General features: G+C 43.7%; 1 protein-coding gene across 4 annotated transcripts in view; it reads right to left on the bottom strand.

Annotated features, from left to right (window-relative positions):
- Hivep3 (HIVEP zinc finger 3) overlaps nt 1–16,670 on the bottom strand; it is a 425,141-nt gene that overhangs the window by 309,097 nt on the left and 99,374 nt on the right. For 3 of the 4 annotated variants that reach the window (XM_036177751.1, XM_036177755.1, XM_036177753.1), the window contains exon 1: nt 16,480–16,670. This exon is cut by the window's right edge and continues 277 nt beyond it. The gene's annotated coding sequence lies outside the window, so the exon portion shown is untranslated. The remainder of the gene's footprint in view (nt 1–16,479) is intronic. The other variant, XM_036177752.1, reaches the window with a different exon arrangement.

Raw genomic sequence — 16,670 nt, 5'->3', positions numbered from 1 at the left:
TCCTCATCCTCTGGTTGTTAAACCTGGACAGAGATCCTCAGCAGCATTGAGCCCCCTATACAGTGGCTCTCAATTAGGAGCAACTCCCCTGCCCAAGAGACATTTGGCAATGTGTGGAAACATCTGTGGTTGTCACTAGCAGGGACAGTGGTTTGCCATGGGCATCCAGTGAGCAGAAGCCAGCCACGCTGCTCTATGTTCTTCAACACAAGTGACAGCAACCCATATGAAGGAGCTGTCTGGCTCAAAATGCCACAGTACCAAGTTGGGGAAAGTGGGCTACAGATCCACAGGATTCTACATTCAGACCCTACTCCATAGCTGTCTGGTTCAGCAGCCTTTGCACCACTATGTTTCCTCCCAGGGCTCTTTAACGAAGCATGTATATGTGTCTCTAAATGCCAGGAACTGCCCAAAGCAATGTGTAGATATGAAGCCATTTAACCTTCTTAACTACTCTGCGCCACAGTATTGTCTCCCGTCCTACTTTATAGAGGGAACTGAGGCACAGAGGGGAGAAACTAGGACCCCAGGGAGCAGAAGGGAGCTACAGCCCATACTCTCATGATACCTTGCTTCTAGGACTGTCTGCTAGATGACACGACTCAGGGCAAGTGTCAGCATCTCCTCCCCGAGTCCGCATTATTCCATGCTGCTTGCATTATCCCTGAACATGGAGACCAAGGACCACACCCATGCTTTTCCTGCTTCCTTGTCACCTCCCACAGGTGGACAATCATCCACACACTTCCTCTACAGTATGCAGCAACCCCCAAATGTCAATCCAGATCCTCAGTATGTGCTCTAGCTAGGCTGACAGTCACACATCCAAACACCATGTTTACAAATACTGGAACCCAAAGCTAGTGACCACAGCCAGGGTTACTGAGGTCTGGACTTGTGCTCTGGTCTAAAGCAACACCAACAGCTCTCTGCAGTTTGGCTTCTGAAGGTTCCATGAGTGTCTATTTGGAAATAGACTGTGAAATAGTTGTCTATCTGTAACAGATAGCCTGACCTCACCAAGCAATCTGAAAAAAAAATATGCTGTCAGAGGCCCCTTGCTGGCCCTTTGCAGAACAGAAGTTAGCCTTTGTAGGACAAGCAGAGGCAAACAAGAAAACCCACAGGTTTCAGTACGGTCTGGTCTATGAACACAAGCAAGGAAGGAATTAGCCAAACAAGCAATGGAGAACTTGATCCCTTCATGGAAGGACAACCAGTCTCAACTGATTAGTACAGAGGGGCCAGTCCTAACAGGATAGTCCTCATGTGTACACAGGCCTTCAGTCCACCAATCCCAATTTATGGGTGACACCACATCTTCACCTCCAGTTCCATGGTTCCTTCTGCCTGCTCCTCTTAGTCCCTGACATAACCTCTTCAAACTTGGCTCTATTCTGGATAGAAGGTTCCATCTGGGGCTTCTTCCAAAGAAAAGCTTCAGGTATACAAGGTCTAATGACATAACTCCCATTGGCTGGCTCCAACTTATGGTATTATCTTGTCTCAAACTCCTGAGTCCTAAGGTTACTGGCTGGTAACACCATGCCCCAATAAAGGTCTTTACTTTCCTCATTAACTTTGTTGTGGTGGTGCTGGGAACTGAACCCAAAACCTTGCATATGCTAGGCAGGCACTCTACCACTGAGCTACTGCACAGCCCAAAGTTCACCTCTTAAAGAGGGTTGAGTCAGCAGAGAGACATTGAGAAGCCATGAGCTGCAATGTGTTCTTTTGGTCCTTGACCTTCCCAGCACCCAGGAGCCAGGGTAAACAGTTTGCTGGTTCTGGAGAGATGGCTCAGTAGTTAGAGCTCTTGCAGAGGACTTGGGTTTGGTTCTCTTCACCCAAATGGCAACACACAAATGTCTGTAACTCCAGTTGAGGGGATCCAATACCCTTTTCTAGCCTCCATGGGCAACAGGCACACCTGTGGTGCACAGACATATATATAGGTAGGTAGGTAGACAGACAGACAGACAGACAGACAGACAGACAGATAGATAGATAGATACTGGCAAAGCACTTATATACAGAGAAAAATAAACAAATATTTTCTAAAAGAAGCTGATTCTAGGAAGGAGAGAAAGGGGATATATATCATTGTACTTGTTTTTGGAGACAGGGTTTCTCTGTGTAGCCCTGGCTGTCCTGGAACTCACTTTGTACATGAGGCTGTTCTCAAACTCACTGAGATCTGCCTGCCTCTGCTTCCTGAGTGCTGGAATTAAGGGTATGACCCAACACTGTCCAGTGATATAATTATATAGTTATATTTTAATTTTAAAAAATTATTTTAAAAATCCCAGGGATGTTCAGAAGGTAAAAAGAACTCCATACAAAAGCCTGACAAATTGAATTCAATGCCTAGAAGCCACGGTGGGAGGAGAGGGCCGTCTCAAAAGTCATCCTCTCACTTGCTGCTAGACACTGTCTTCTAGACATGCCAGGGAAGCTGCACTCATGAACCTCAATGATATTGTCTCGTAGACAAGACCTGTACAAGGACAACGCCAGCTGCCATCCCAATATGGATGGAGGAAGTCTCACAAGGCCCCATCCCTAGATGAAGACCTACAGGCAATTATTGGCTACTGAGAGAGGGGGAATCAGTCTTCTTCAGGGACCAGGACCCTGATAGGTTATCCAATCCCATATGGTCAGTCTGAAAGACATGTAACATAAGAGCAACACTAAATCAACTCAGTAGGGGTCTGTGTGTGTGTGTGTGTGTGTGTGTGTGTGTGTGTGTGTGTGAGTGTGTGTGTAATTTATAAAAATAACAATTAAAGAAGAGCTCGTAAATTTGAGAAGTAGTGAAGAGGATACGGGAAGAGTTGGAGAGGAAGGGAGAAATAATGTACACACAGTATTCATATATGAAATTCCCAAAAAATTAAATTAAAAAGGAAGCTGATTATAAACCAAGTATGATGTTGCATGTCTATATAGTCCCAGAGCTCAGCAGGCTGATGCAGAATTGTGATTTTGAGGTCAGCCTGGGCTACACAGTGAATTCCAGGCCTGCCTGTGACAGAGGAACCTTGTCTCAAATAACCAAACCAAACCAAACCAAGCCAGTCTCTCACTACTACCTGACTCCATGAGCAACGTCTGTACAGATGTCCTCCTTAGGAGACTCTCAGAGGTCAGTTCGATTTCTCTGGTTCTTTTTCTTGGAAAGAGGAAAAGGTCAGGCCCAGAAAGGGTTTCTATCTCTGCATTAAGGGCTGTAGGACCACATCCTTGTCTCAAATATTTTTACTCAATGGGCCTCAGATCCCCATTGTAATAAGAGAGCTGTTCCCAGGGAAGTTTAGCTTACAGAAGTGGCCAGCTCAAGATGTGATTCCTCAATTGTGGATACAGTGGACACTGCCCTGACATTCATATCTTGTGCAGAGCTGTTGGACGGTATTCCTGGGCCTGAGGTCCCTTTACTAAGCCTCCAATCAGCACAGTGCCCCAAGCCCCTTGGAAGCTGAAGCTGAAGAGAACTAGGGCATAAGGATCTCAGAGTGCAGGGAAACATCTCCAGGCCTCGCTGTTCATTTGTTGTATCTGAGAGATAGAAATGGACCACACTAAAAAGTGGAAACACCTATGATTCCTGGGAGGCTGAAGCAGGAGGATCACTTATGCTTACTAGAAACAAAATTTCAGCTTAAGTAGCAAAGGCAGCAGCTAGCCTCCAGGCTGGAACAAAGTGGTTTGGGGGAGAAAGCACTGTTCACTCAGCACAGAAGCAGCCCAGTAAGAAGGCAGGTGCCAGGATTCCAGGAAGAAAGGTGGCTGGCAGTACCATCAGGAGCTGCCAAGAAATCTGGCAGATATGTTTCAGACTGCATTACTCCTTGTCAAGTCCTTCATTGTGGAGTATTCAGGACAGGACAATTCTATCTATTTCTATCTACCCATCCACCTGATTTTGCCATCCTACAAGGGAGATTTCCACATTTGTCAGGTGAAGAAACTGAGACACAAAGAAATCAAATAACTTGTCCATGGTCACATGGTATATGACAGAGTCAGGATGGAAATCTGTCTCCAGTGCCTGTGTTCTTCCTTCTCACACCAAATGGCCTGTTGAGGGTGTTCATTCAACAGGGCGGGAGACAATTAGAATAAGTGACTCTAGCTCTGAGGACTAGCACAGGTGGCAGTGTCCATCAATCTACCACTCTAGGATGGTTAATATTGACTGTCAATTTGATAAAATCTGGGATTACCCAGGAGAAAAATATCTGGGCATGTTTGAGGAAGTTTCTAGATTAGGTTAATTGAAATGGGAAAGCACACCCTAACTCTAGGCAGCACCATTCCCTAGGCAGGGGTGCCAGAGTTAATTAAAAGGAAAAAGTGAGCTGAGTGTCACTATCCAGCACTCTCTATTTCCTGACTTTGGGCGTGATGTGACCAACCACCTCACACTTCTTCCTCCATGCCTTCCCCACAGTATGGACTGTACTCTCAAAACATAAGCTAAAATAAACCCATCCTTCCTTAAGTTACATTTGTCAAGGTTTTGTCACAACAACAAAAAAGAAAGCAATAATCTGTAGTTCCTTCAAAGAAGGAAACAGAACACAATGACAGGCAGATTGGTATAGAAACAGAAAACTGGCATTCCAATATAGATCTGATCAAATATTTGCCCAAAAGAAATGAAACCTTCCAGGCACACAAGAACCTGTATGTAAATGTTCATGACGTCATGACAGTTTTGCTCACAACAGTAACAATCCAAACTTTTATCAACAAATAAATGGGTATTAAAAACTGTGTGGGGTGAGGATACAGGGTAGTTGTAGAGTGCTTAGCTTGTACAGAGCTCTCACTTTGACCCTAACCACCACAAAAGACTGAGCATGGAAGCATATACCTGTAACCCCAGCACTTGGAAGGCAGAGACAGAAGGATCAGATGCTTAGACATTGTTGGCTACTTGAGTCACAGGCCAGCCAACTTGCCTGCTTCTGATGCTAGAGGTGAAAGCGGTATGTATGTTTCACTCTTATTTCTTCCTATCCCTCCCTCTATCTCCTCCTCCCTCCCCTTTTTCTTTCCCTCTTTCTTTTGTTCCTCATCACCCTTCCCCTCATCCCCTCATCCCCTTCTTCCTCTTTCCCTTGCTCACCCCCTCTGTCCTTTCTTCCATCTCCCTTCTTCTCTCCCCTCTCCTCCCATTCTCTCTCAACTCCTTTCCCAAGCCCCAGGATCCCAGGCACTTCCAGGACTGCCATGACAAATTAGTGAGCTGGTCAAAATCCCAGGCTTCCTGCTTTTCAGCCTATTTCAAAGGGCAGATGCTCTACAGAACTAGCCAGTGGCCTACAGAGAAGGCTGGCAAGCCCACACGGCTTTCACTGGCCCCTTTGTAGCCTCCCAGGCACAAATGGCACGTATTTAAAATAGAAGCGTACCTTTCTAAGGATCACTGGGCATCAGGAGGGAGGAAGATAATGTGTCTCCAGCCAAGAGAATAAACAACCCTTCCTTCCTTGGCCCCTTGAATCGTTGTCTTCTTCCATTCGAGAGTCACAGCCCCAGACTTAGCAAAGGGAGTCCTTTCCATCTTAAGCCCTGGGAAGCATGAGTGGAAAGAGGGGCCCCTCACCCATCTAGTGCCTATATGGCCATCTAAAACAGTCTCCTCCAGGCACATCTCTGCCTTGCTTGGTGAGAATGGATAAAGATGTTCAAGGAACCAGGGACGGGAACAGAAGTGACACTGGCATTGTTAGCTCCCCTAGGCTGTAGGAAGTCCCTGGCAACCAGGAAATCCATCTGCTGTGCCCTCCCTCCCCCACAGCAGGCTCACAGGAAGGGAAGGGGACAATAACAAACCAACTGCCCTTGCTCCAAAGTGTTTCAGGAAGTGAACAGTAGGGTCCACCTGCCTGAGAGCAAGCCACAGCAAAGTCACTCATCAGTCAGGGCCTCTTGGACAAAGAGCATTATGAGGTCCCTCAGCCAAGAGCCCTGGGAGTACAGGTTCAGCCATGTGTAACCCATGGCACATGGGCAAGGGGAGGGGGTTGTGGGTGCCAGCTGACTCCCACCTTCCTGTTTGCTAGAAGGTGAGTCAGTCTTGAAGAACTACTGATGCTTTCAACACACACACACACACACACACACACACACACACACACACACACAGGGGGGGAGGGGAATCGGCTCCTATTATTCCCTAACATACTGAAACTGATATCTTGCTATGCTATGTCAGGAAGAAAAGAAGCATCCATAACAGAAAAACTAAATTGCCCTGGGTCTTGAGTAAGCTAAAGAGACAGTCTACCTCTAAGCCTGACTTATTCTACTCCAGGTCTAGGGTGGTTGTGGTAGAGGGAGGTGAGGTGAGGGGAATCCACACTCAGAAGTATCTGACCAAAGCAGAACATTCAATGCATGAAACTGAGAATCAGCCAAAATCCACCAGCTCTTTCAATTCACCATGGAGAAAGAAGAATTGAGTCCCTAGAAGCTGTACTTTTGCATGTAAGGGCTAGACTGTTGGTTAATACTAGGTATTACTTCTGTCCTTGTAAGATGCTTGCTATGGGTTTAAAACACACTAACAACCCACCAGTCTCCATCGGCCTGAGAGGAGCCTGCAACACTGCCTTGAGTAGAACCTATCGCCCTATCTGCTGACTAGATCATGGGACAGACTACCCATGATGTATACACATCCCTCAATAGACTTAGCAGAGTCCTCCATGGTTGGTTAGGTGTTAAGACCCATCATGATATTAAAGACAACACAAAGGACTAGAATTTCCAGCACCATAGAGGACTGGCAGCTTACTATAATTATTACTGTAATTAATACAAATGGGCATAACAGGGAAAATGCCTTTTAAATGATCAATGAATTGGAATTTTTATGAAAAATGTTAGCAAGCAAAACAAAGTAAAAACCATGGTCTAGAAAGGCAGCCAGACACTGCAGCCAGGTTGAGGACCTTTGCAGGTTACAGTGACCTTGAGCTTCAACTGTTGTGGCCTCCTGGGAACAGGATGAGAATTTCCCCTAACTGTGAAGATTAAGTATGAGATAGAAACATACACTGGTACACTTTGTGAGACCAAGGAATACCGAAGACAAACACCAAACATTTAAGTGTAGCTAAAAAGGGGAAAAAAATAATTTCCTCAGAGGAAAGCCAAAGACACCGCACTTGAAAGGTGACAACTAAACAGAGCATAACAACCACAGAGATAAAGCCAAGTTAGACCTCTCTCCAACAACAACAATGAAACTCTTTCTCAAAAACAAGGCTTTCAATCAAACAAAAATACAGGGGTTGTTTTTAATTTCTTACTAAAGAAAATGATAATAAGTTCAAGATCTAACAGAAAATATCAAACAAAACAAAGTGGGTAGAATTACATGAATATTAGTCCACATAAGATTTAAGACTAAAAGAATCATGAAAGAAAAAGTTCCATTTTCTTATACAAAATTCAATTCACCTAAAATACAAAATTATTTTAAATTTACACAGGCTTCTAATAACAAGGGCTCAAAATAATAAAACCAAAAATGGAAAGACTATAAAGGGAAAAACAAGCCCATAATCATGCAGGAGACTTTAATGTATTTCTCTTAGTAACTGAACAAACAGGCCAAAACCAGCGAAGATAGAAAGACCATGAACAACATAACAAAGAAGCTTGATCTAATGTAGCTACCTAGAATTGCATATAGCAATGACATAGACTCATATAACACGATGAAAATTGATCACACACATAACTCTATCATTAACCCTAATGTATTTTAAAGTTGAACTTTAGTCCAAGTATACAGGGCACACCTTAATACCAGCACTCAGGAAACAGTGACAGGCAGATCTCTTTAAGTTTAAGACTGTCCTGTTCTACATAGTGAGTTCTAAGCCAGCCAAGGATATATAGTGAAACCTTATCACACAAAATAATTAATTAAAGTTAAAAGTCAGATTTTATGCGTACATTTGTGAATTAAGATAAAATTAAGTTCGAAGTCAAGGTAACAAGCAAAACACATACCTAGAGTTTAAAAATGAAAAACTATAGCTATGAACAACTATAAGTTAAGGAATAGCCATAGTGGAGATTATACTTAGAACCAAATAATATAAAACTAACACATGTCAAAAAGTTGTGACAAAGTGGAAATATAGAACGGATACTGTTCACAATGAAAAAAACTCAAAAATTAAAAAAAAGTCAATTTGAGAAGAGATAACAATCTCTCAAAGCTAAAAGGAGAAAATAAAAATCAATATAAAAATGCATATGTTGGAAAATAAATGATAAGATCATGAAGTCAACAACTGGTTCTTTAAAAGCCGTGACAAAATCCTGAGAAGACCATAGAACCAAAGAGAACCATAAGGTGCATCTGTAGTGCAGACGAAAAGGGGACACAACTACAGACACAACAGAACTTAAAACACACACATCTGTTACAAACAACATGATGGCAATTTTTGTAAAAAATCAAATAAAACAGATTTCTAGAAAAGGATGGCTTACCAAAACTGAGTCAAGAAAAAAATTAAAACCCTAGTATCCATTAACTACTAAAGAAATTGAATCAGAAATTCCAGATTTTCAGGGAAAGAAGAATGCCAGCCATACATAAACCCTTCTAAGGAATAGGAAAGGAGGGATTGTTCTAAAACCTACTGTCTAGACCTAGCTCAAACTCAGTATAAAACTGATGAGAAGAGGGTGAGAATGGAAATCACAGCAAAGACACAAAACTTGTAAGCAACACTTAAGCAAAACAAATCTAGAAATACACATAAACATGAACCCATTATAAGTCAATTTTATTCTAGGAAAGCAATTTTAAAAAATTTAAAAAAAAACACCAGAAATTCAGTTTGCCATACATTAACAAAGGAAGGAAAAACACATACACCTCAATAAACACAGGAAAAGCATTTTCAAAATTCCATTAATTTTTTTGTTAAGTTTTAAAAGGCCAGGCCAGGCAAGATAGTTAAGCAAGAAAAGACACTTGCAGCCAAACCTGAAGATTTGAGTTCAATCCCTAACACCTATGGTGGATAAAGAAAACCAACTCCTGTAAGCTATCTCTTAGCATGCACATACACACACACACACACACACACACACACACACACACACACACGCATGCATACACACTAAAAATAAATGTAATAAAACATTTTAAAACCTTCACAGAGTACAGAAGAAGGGCAAATCCTTATTTTGATGAAAAATGTCAAATTCACAGAAAATGCCAAGCTCAGAGGAAATATTGAATATGAAAGAAAAAGCCTGAAACTTCTAGAAGATAGTGTTTCTCCTCAGGGTATCTTTAAAATATGAAATGGCTAATAATAAAGAAAAGATAAATACATCTTTATTACGGTAAATCAAGACCTTCCATTTCTTTAAAGATACTTAAAAAGACTGTGAAAGATGGTGTGAATTAGAAAATATTTGCATGAGGGTGAGTAACAGTTTTGAGCATATAGAAAGAACTCCCACATAAATAGGAAAAATGTAAACAGCACAGATTTTAAATAAACAGGCAAAAGATGTGGAAGGTTCTACACACACACATACACACACACACACACACACACACACACACACACACACACACACACACATCTGAAAGGCCAGCAAGTCATACAAAGTCCTAAACTAATCAAATATACACAACTTAAAACCAAAGAAACTATTGTTACACTCCCATAAGGCTGACAAAAATTTCTGGCAATATCCTACAAAATATAAAGCACTGGCAAGAATACAAAGCAACAGAGACAATCCTACACTGAAGCAGGATATAGACGTCGGTTCCGCACAATGGAAATTAATTTTTTATTGAAGTGAAATTCACATAAGCTAGTGGAAATTAATTTGAAACTACTGTATAGCATTGAAAATGCTCACAGTCTGTGACCAGTAATTCTACTACTGTGTTTATTCCCTAAATGAACATACATGCTCAGCAGGAGGCTTGAGCAAAAATGCTTACAGCTGTACTGTTTGTAACAGTAAAAAAAAAAAAAAAAGTCCTGGGAATCAGTTTATTCATAATAGAATAGTTATAAACAATGATGTGTCCATTTGATACCATACAGCAGTTCAGCAAAATGAAAACTTTTAGCTACACTCAATAATGTGAATGAACCAAGGAGTGAAGCATCCAACTACTGGCTGGTACCCACAGTACCACAGTCCTGCTTTGGCAGGTGCATCCTCCTTAGGGAGGAGGGAAGTCTCAGAGAAGTAGCAGGGGAGCATTCAGGATTTATCAGATGAGGAGAAATTTATCAATGATGTGGAGATAACCCAGTTGTTTGTCAATCAGTGCAGCCCGACTCATGTTCCTGGGCCACATTTATTGAACACCAGAACAACAAAATGCCAATGATTCCATTTTTATGTGACCCATATAAAACATGTACAACAAACATGTACAACTAAGCAAGATACTGTTTAGGGACACAAATATAAGAGTAATAAAGAAAAATTTGGGGGAAAGACATAGAGATGTCTGAGAAATGGTTACCAGTGGGAAGTGGAGATGGGATGGGATGGGACAGAGGAGTGGACTTTGATTGCTCTTTCTCTCCAATGGACAGGGGAGTACTGAGTGTTGGCACTACTGAGCATTGGCAGTACTACTTTTCTCTAGATACAATTTACAAATGTATCACTTATGCTATCTTAAGTATCTTATTGTTTGTTGTCTCAGATTTTTACAATTAATTTAAGAGAAGGCTATAAAGAAAAATGGAATAAGAGAATATGATCTCACTTGCTGAGAAAGATGATTCCCCATGTGGTAACGGGTAAGTCTCTGGCTCTTCCCCATCATTCCGGAAACACTCTTGCAAGGGTGCCCACTGAGCAGAATGTAACCAAAAGCATGTTGGGCTCTGGCTCCCCATTTTCTTCAATCCTAATTATGCTTTCTTAAGAAGTCCCCTGGAATCTTTTCAACTTTAGAAGTCTTTTCAAACAAAGGCGGGGAGCAGTGACTGCCATTTCTGCAGCCTGGCTTTCCATGGTAGTGTTTCAGTTGGGTTCTTGAGCACATGCTTTAGGCATGAGAGGTCCCATGCCCTCATCAAGATGTGTTGAGTCAGGGAAGTTTCTAACACTGCTTTAAGTCTATGCTGAGGGCCACAGAGTTGGGAATGTTTTGGAGGAGGCACGTGTGCTCACTATAGTCAACATTCACTCTTTGAGCTCTTAGTGATCAACTCCTAACAGCCATGTCCATGGAAATTTGTCTTTTTTTCCTAAAGCCAGAATGTGGACTTTGTACAGCTAAGAGGGATCACTTGTCTGGGCCTTCTCCAAGGTCCAGTATCGCTGTCCCAAGATGCCAAAAGAGACACAGAAGGCCTGACATGCAAACTGCAAAGGCAAACAGCTGGCAGCTCCTACATCACCTCTGGCCTCTGAGCTGATGCCATATCCAGAAGGAAGTGAAGAGATTATGTGATCTTTTATGCATTTCCAAATTTGGGGCTTGGCCAGGAGTCGGAAATGTAGTTATCAAGGATCTACTACATTGAACATTAAGGAAGTTGTCAAAGTCCTCCTCTGTCAAAGGCATTTGTTTTTATTGGGATTCATCAGCTTCACCATCTCATGTTGGGCCTGGAAATCCAGCCAATGACTGAAGAGACTGAAATTACTTACTAGGTATGTCACGTTATTTTTAATATGTGTATGTGTGCATGTTTGTGTATATGTGTTCAAGTTCATGTGTACGTGTATATGTGTGCAAGTTCATATGTATGTGTGCATGTATATGTATGCAGAATGCATCTAGAGGCCAGAGGTCAACCTCAGGTGCCTTTGCCATTCTTAGGTACCTGGCCTGGAACTCACCATGTAGCCTAGGCTGGCTGGCCAGTGATCACAAGGGATCCCCTTGTCTCTGCCTCCCTAGCACTGAGATTATAAGTCCCTTATCACCATGCCTGCCTGGCTTTGTTTTTTAACCACATCTGGGGATTGAACTCAGATCCTCGTGCTTGCAAGGCAAACACTTTACCAACTGAGCTGTCTCCAGAGCCCCTCATTCACGCATTTAGATTATATGCTGCTTTCATTTATTGTTTCCGTTATACTTTCACTGGCTTTTCTTTGGATCCAGTTATGCAACCATGGATTTCTTTTCCAGGTTGACCCTGAGCTCCCATTATAAGGGCCATAGACGCTCAGAGAGATCTCAATGTCCCTCTACTGCTCCCTACTTCACTCCTTAAATTTGATGGCCTCAACTGTCTAGGAGTAAAACTCATCATTACCTCCCTGTCCACAAGAGTATCAATGTCACCTGGCTTTCAGCAACACTTACTGAAGGGAGGGAGGAGCCCCCTCACTCATGTGTAAGTTCTACTACGTTTTGCAGAGCCCATACTTACCATCCTGCCTCCCAAGCAAGTGTTCTCAACAGTGACCCAAAAGGACCACCGTCTGGCTAGGGGGCTTCAGTCACTTTACACCAACAACTCCTCTCCTCCGCCTTCCAACTCCCCTTGGGGTTTCATGGAACTGCTTCTCTCCAACTCATTACAAGACTATCCCGTTCCCTTAAAGATGCAGAAACTTAAAATAACTCTGAACATTTCTGATTATATTAAAACAACCTGAAATGGACATTTTGCTTTCAGATAAGTGATCTAAACAATAAATGTACGCATTCAGACCTCGAGCAACACTGTTCCCTTGACTTCAGATATGTCTTCACATTTTCCACAGAGGGACCAAATTGTAAAAAACAAACAAACAAACAAACAAACAAACAAACAAAATTTTCAAAAAGCATGGGCCTTAGGCCTTCCTTTTCTTCCACTTGTGTTTTTCCTGTTGCCTTTGTTTGGGAGAAAAATAACTGAGCAAATGGGCAGAGGGTTGGGCCAAGCTCTGTGTTGCTCACGTAAGTCAGACATCCTTCCAGTTCCGAGCATAATGTCTGAACTCAGTAATCGCACCACTAACCCTGGGGTGTGGTCATAACATCTTGAACTCAATCTTCCAATGGATCAGCACACTGGCAGTGGTCAACCTGCATTCCCTAAAAAGGCATAAGAAACTATGCCACCAGAAACCACCTCTTCTACCCTGATTCTAGCATTAGTCTTGTTTCAACTGTAGCATAAGTCACTGGGATAGAAGTCTGGAGTGTTTCTCTGGCCACAAGAAGATTCATGAAAGTTCCAATATCATTTTCTCAGGATTCTTTGTGCTATCAAGTGTTGAAACAAAACTTCTCTAATAAAGTGTGGTACAGCACTGTTAAATGCCAGCCAAAGATCAACAAGTTCCCAACAGGGATTTCTAGCTGTACTATGATGGACAAGCCCCTGGCTAACCAGAAACTTCAGGAGGCACTGGGAGGCAGGGTACTTTCTTAAATAGCTGCACTTTTCTCTATAAACACCATGCTAAACAAACAAACAAAAATCCAATTACAGTTGGTTTGGGCTCCTGATCCACGGGCCTTCTTAAACAGGGCACAAGAACATCCATTAAATGGATTTTTATATACACAGGTCAAAAGATGCAACAAAATATTTAACATCTCATTGAATTGCTTGCAAACTTTCACTAATCTTAGAAGTCCATGTTTTGAATTATAGCCTTTAAACATATTTTTTAGTGTCTCTTGTTTCTAGCATTATTATTAGTTCTTACTGATATTTGATTAAAGACAACTTTCTTAACCCTTTCACAAAACCTTATTGGTTTCTTCATATTTGCTGAGTGCATTTAGCAAGGCTCTTAGAAAAATAAATGCTGAGTCCTGAAAGAGGGTCTGAAGTTCCCACTAATAAAAGGCAGGATGAATACACACTTGCAGACTTGTGACATCTCTCTGCCTTACCATTCTTGACTGCACAGTCCAGATTGTGCAACAGCAGCCTAGTGCCCTCCAGCTGCAGAGCACATGTTACTTTTTAACCTATCTCATCTTCTTCTGAAGAACAAAACTGCTTGCTCAGATAGCTAGGTTTCCTGCCCTACCTGCCCTGGTACAGTTATGGAGGTAAAATGTGCTCTGACTCTTCCTGGAGTAATAGACTGAAAACCAGCATGTCAGGGCCTCCTTGATGGGCAGGGGAAAAAAACCTGAAAGACACCAGGGAACTTGCTGAGCGGGAAGAGAGACAAGTTGAAAGCTATCTAGTTGTCACACAGCTCTCTTAACGTTATCTTCCATCAAGTTGGATCCTGGAATCTGCCAGGACTTCAGACTAAATGTATCTCCTCTTGTCCGCACCTTTCACACACTAAATGCCTCCCTGGTTTACTTGGCAGGGGTCCAAGAGCAGCACACACTTCCCCACTCTGAGGAGGGTGGCCACTGCCATAACACAATGGGCAGAGATATCCTAACAATGGTGCCAGTTGAGCACATCTTGATCCACAGAGCACACACTAGTTAGCCCTTAAAGCAACAACCGCCTCCCACCAACTGCTGTACCAGGGTATTGAGGACCAGCAAATAACTGTAACCCTAAGAGACCAGACTTAGTCACCAATTTAACAAATCTGTCCACCAACCCCAGGTAGAGTAGATAAGGAGTGTGACTGAGGGTCTGTATTAAGAGAACTGTGGGTACCTTACAGAGTTGGTGGAAGGGAAGAGCTCAGGCAGTCCATGCGCGTGCACGCACACACACACACACACACACACACACACACACACACACACACACACCCTTCCTGTCTGCAGAGCTCCCCACAGGACAGTTTTCCTCCTACCTTGCAAAACTCCCAACATTGCCACGCAATGGTGGAAAGGGCGTCCTGCAGGTCTCCACTTCAAGCAGCAGGTGTCAAACACCACCAACATGGGTCTCTTTCCACCCCACAGGACAGCCCAGCCCAGAGCAAAACTGACACAGGCAATGGGACAGATGCCTCCCTGGAGCTGGCTGTTCCTCTGGAGGCAAGAGGAAACAGCTGACACCCTAGACTCGCTGTCCCTTTCCTCCTTTGGAGTTAGGAAGCTGGGAACCCTTCAGAGGTGGCTATATTCTTCTTTAGGGACAGAGAAGGGTGGATTACAACAGAAATTTCATCAAGGAGCACCTGGGCAAAAACCGGTGGGAAGGCCTCAGAGAAACACCTACCCATGCTGAGACCTGCTCTTTGCCTGGGGTCTTTACCCTCAAGTTGTTCAAATTATTCTTCCTGGTCTCCACGTGCTTCTTGTCCTCATCACACACATAATTACATAAAAACGTTATAAACAACAGAAACACCCGACTTCTTTAGTGCAGGAGGGCTGACGCTGGTATTGGGCACAGGGTCTGAACATTAGTTGGGATTACATAACCACATAAACATGGGTTGAAGAACACTTGTTATAGAGGTTAGTTCAACAAATGCCTCTTCTCTGTATCCCCCACCCTCACCCCCCAGCAACAGAAGGCAACCCAGGGTTAAGAAATCCAAGCATCCCTGATACCTCGGGGTCACCTGGCCACTGCCTTGCAAAACCAAGGGCTGCCAGAAATTTCAAGATGCAAAGCAAAAAGAGTACCACAGTACCACTCTTCCAGGCCAGCAGGCTCTTGTGCAACCATTGTCCCCAAAGTTCAAGGGCAGGCCAAGCCACAGAAATGGTCCTGACGCTGCCAAGCACTATAAACCAAACCATCCAGCTTCAAGACAGTTCATACAGATCTCCAAGTTCCTCTACACCACTGCTTCTGTCCCAGCCACCAGTCTGGTTGTCCACCACCTCCTCAGGGGCCATTTGTTACCAGCAATGTTTCCATTCAGTATGCTGAAATGTGGGGCACATCTAGGAAGGGGTATCTGCTTTATAAAAGGCAGGGCAAGACACCTCCCTCCCTGACCTCACACACCCCCACCCCCACCTCCCACCTCAGTAGGTGTTTGGGTTTGGTGTGGTATGCTTTGGGGAGAGGACTGGAAAGGTCTGATTTTTCCCCCTGTGGAATCGTTTTCAAAGGGTAGCAAGACTAGAAGCAGGAAGGGAAATTTTTTTCTCTTTGGTCCTGGCACCCAATATCAGACCAATATCACCCTTCAACCAAGCACCAGCAGACATCTCTCTGGGGCCTGACCCATCCTGGAGCGACTGCCTGGCCCAGGAGTACGGGTCTGCAGCGCAATGCTGCCCAGTGAGCGATCACGGGGGCGCACAGCGTGCAAAGGGTTACAGCCCAGCTGCGGTGCGGTGCGAGTGATTGACGCGTGGGGGTCACTTAAGGTTTGCGCTCCCCTAGCCAGGCCGAGCACGCAGCCCACCGCGCGCACTGTGGCCACCCTGCCAGCCTCGCCGGGCCGCCTCAGCCCGCCCGACACCTGGTGTGAGAGAGGCAGCGACAAAATGGAATCGCAGCACGGTGGCACTTCCCGGTGGCAGCCGCAGGCGAAAGCACAATCAAGGAAAAATAAGGCGCAAGGAATCCATCCGCAGAATAAAAACCCAGAGTCCCCTACCTTTGGCCTTGGGGTGGCAAGCTGGTCCTGTGTGTTCTCTGACCCACGGATCCAGCACCCTTCTTCATCAATTATTCCGGTCAGTCGGGATATTGTGCATTTTTTTTTCATAAACACCTGTTTCAAGTAAGGGGTAGAGACCTTATTGAAGGAATTGTCCTTAAGAAATAACCTGTGCATACATCTGTCCG

The sequence above is a fragment of the Onychomys torridus genome, chromosome 2 (genome assembly GCF_903995425.1).
Source record: "Onychomys torridus chromosome 2, mOncTor1.1, whole genome shotgun sequence".
Lineage (NCBI taxonomy): Eukaryota > Metazoa > Chordata > Mammalia > Rodentia > Cricetidae > Onychomys > Onychomys torridus.
The sequence above is the reverse complement of the archived record's forward strand: the minus strand, read 5'-3'. Positions and strand labels throughout refer to the sequence as shown.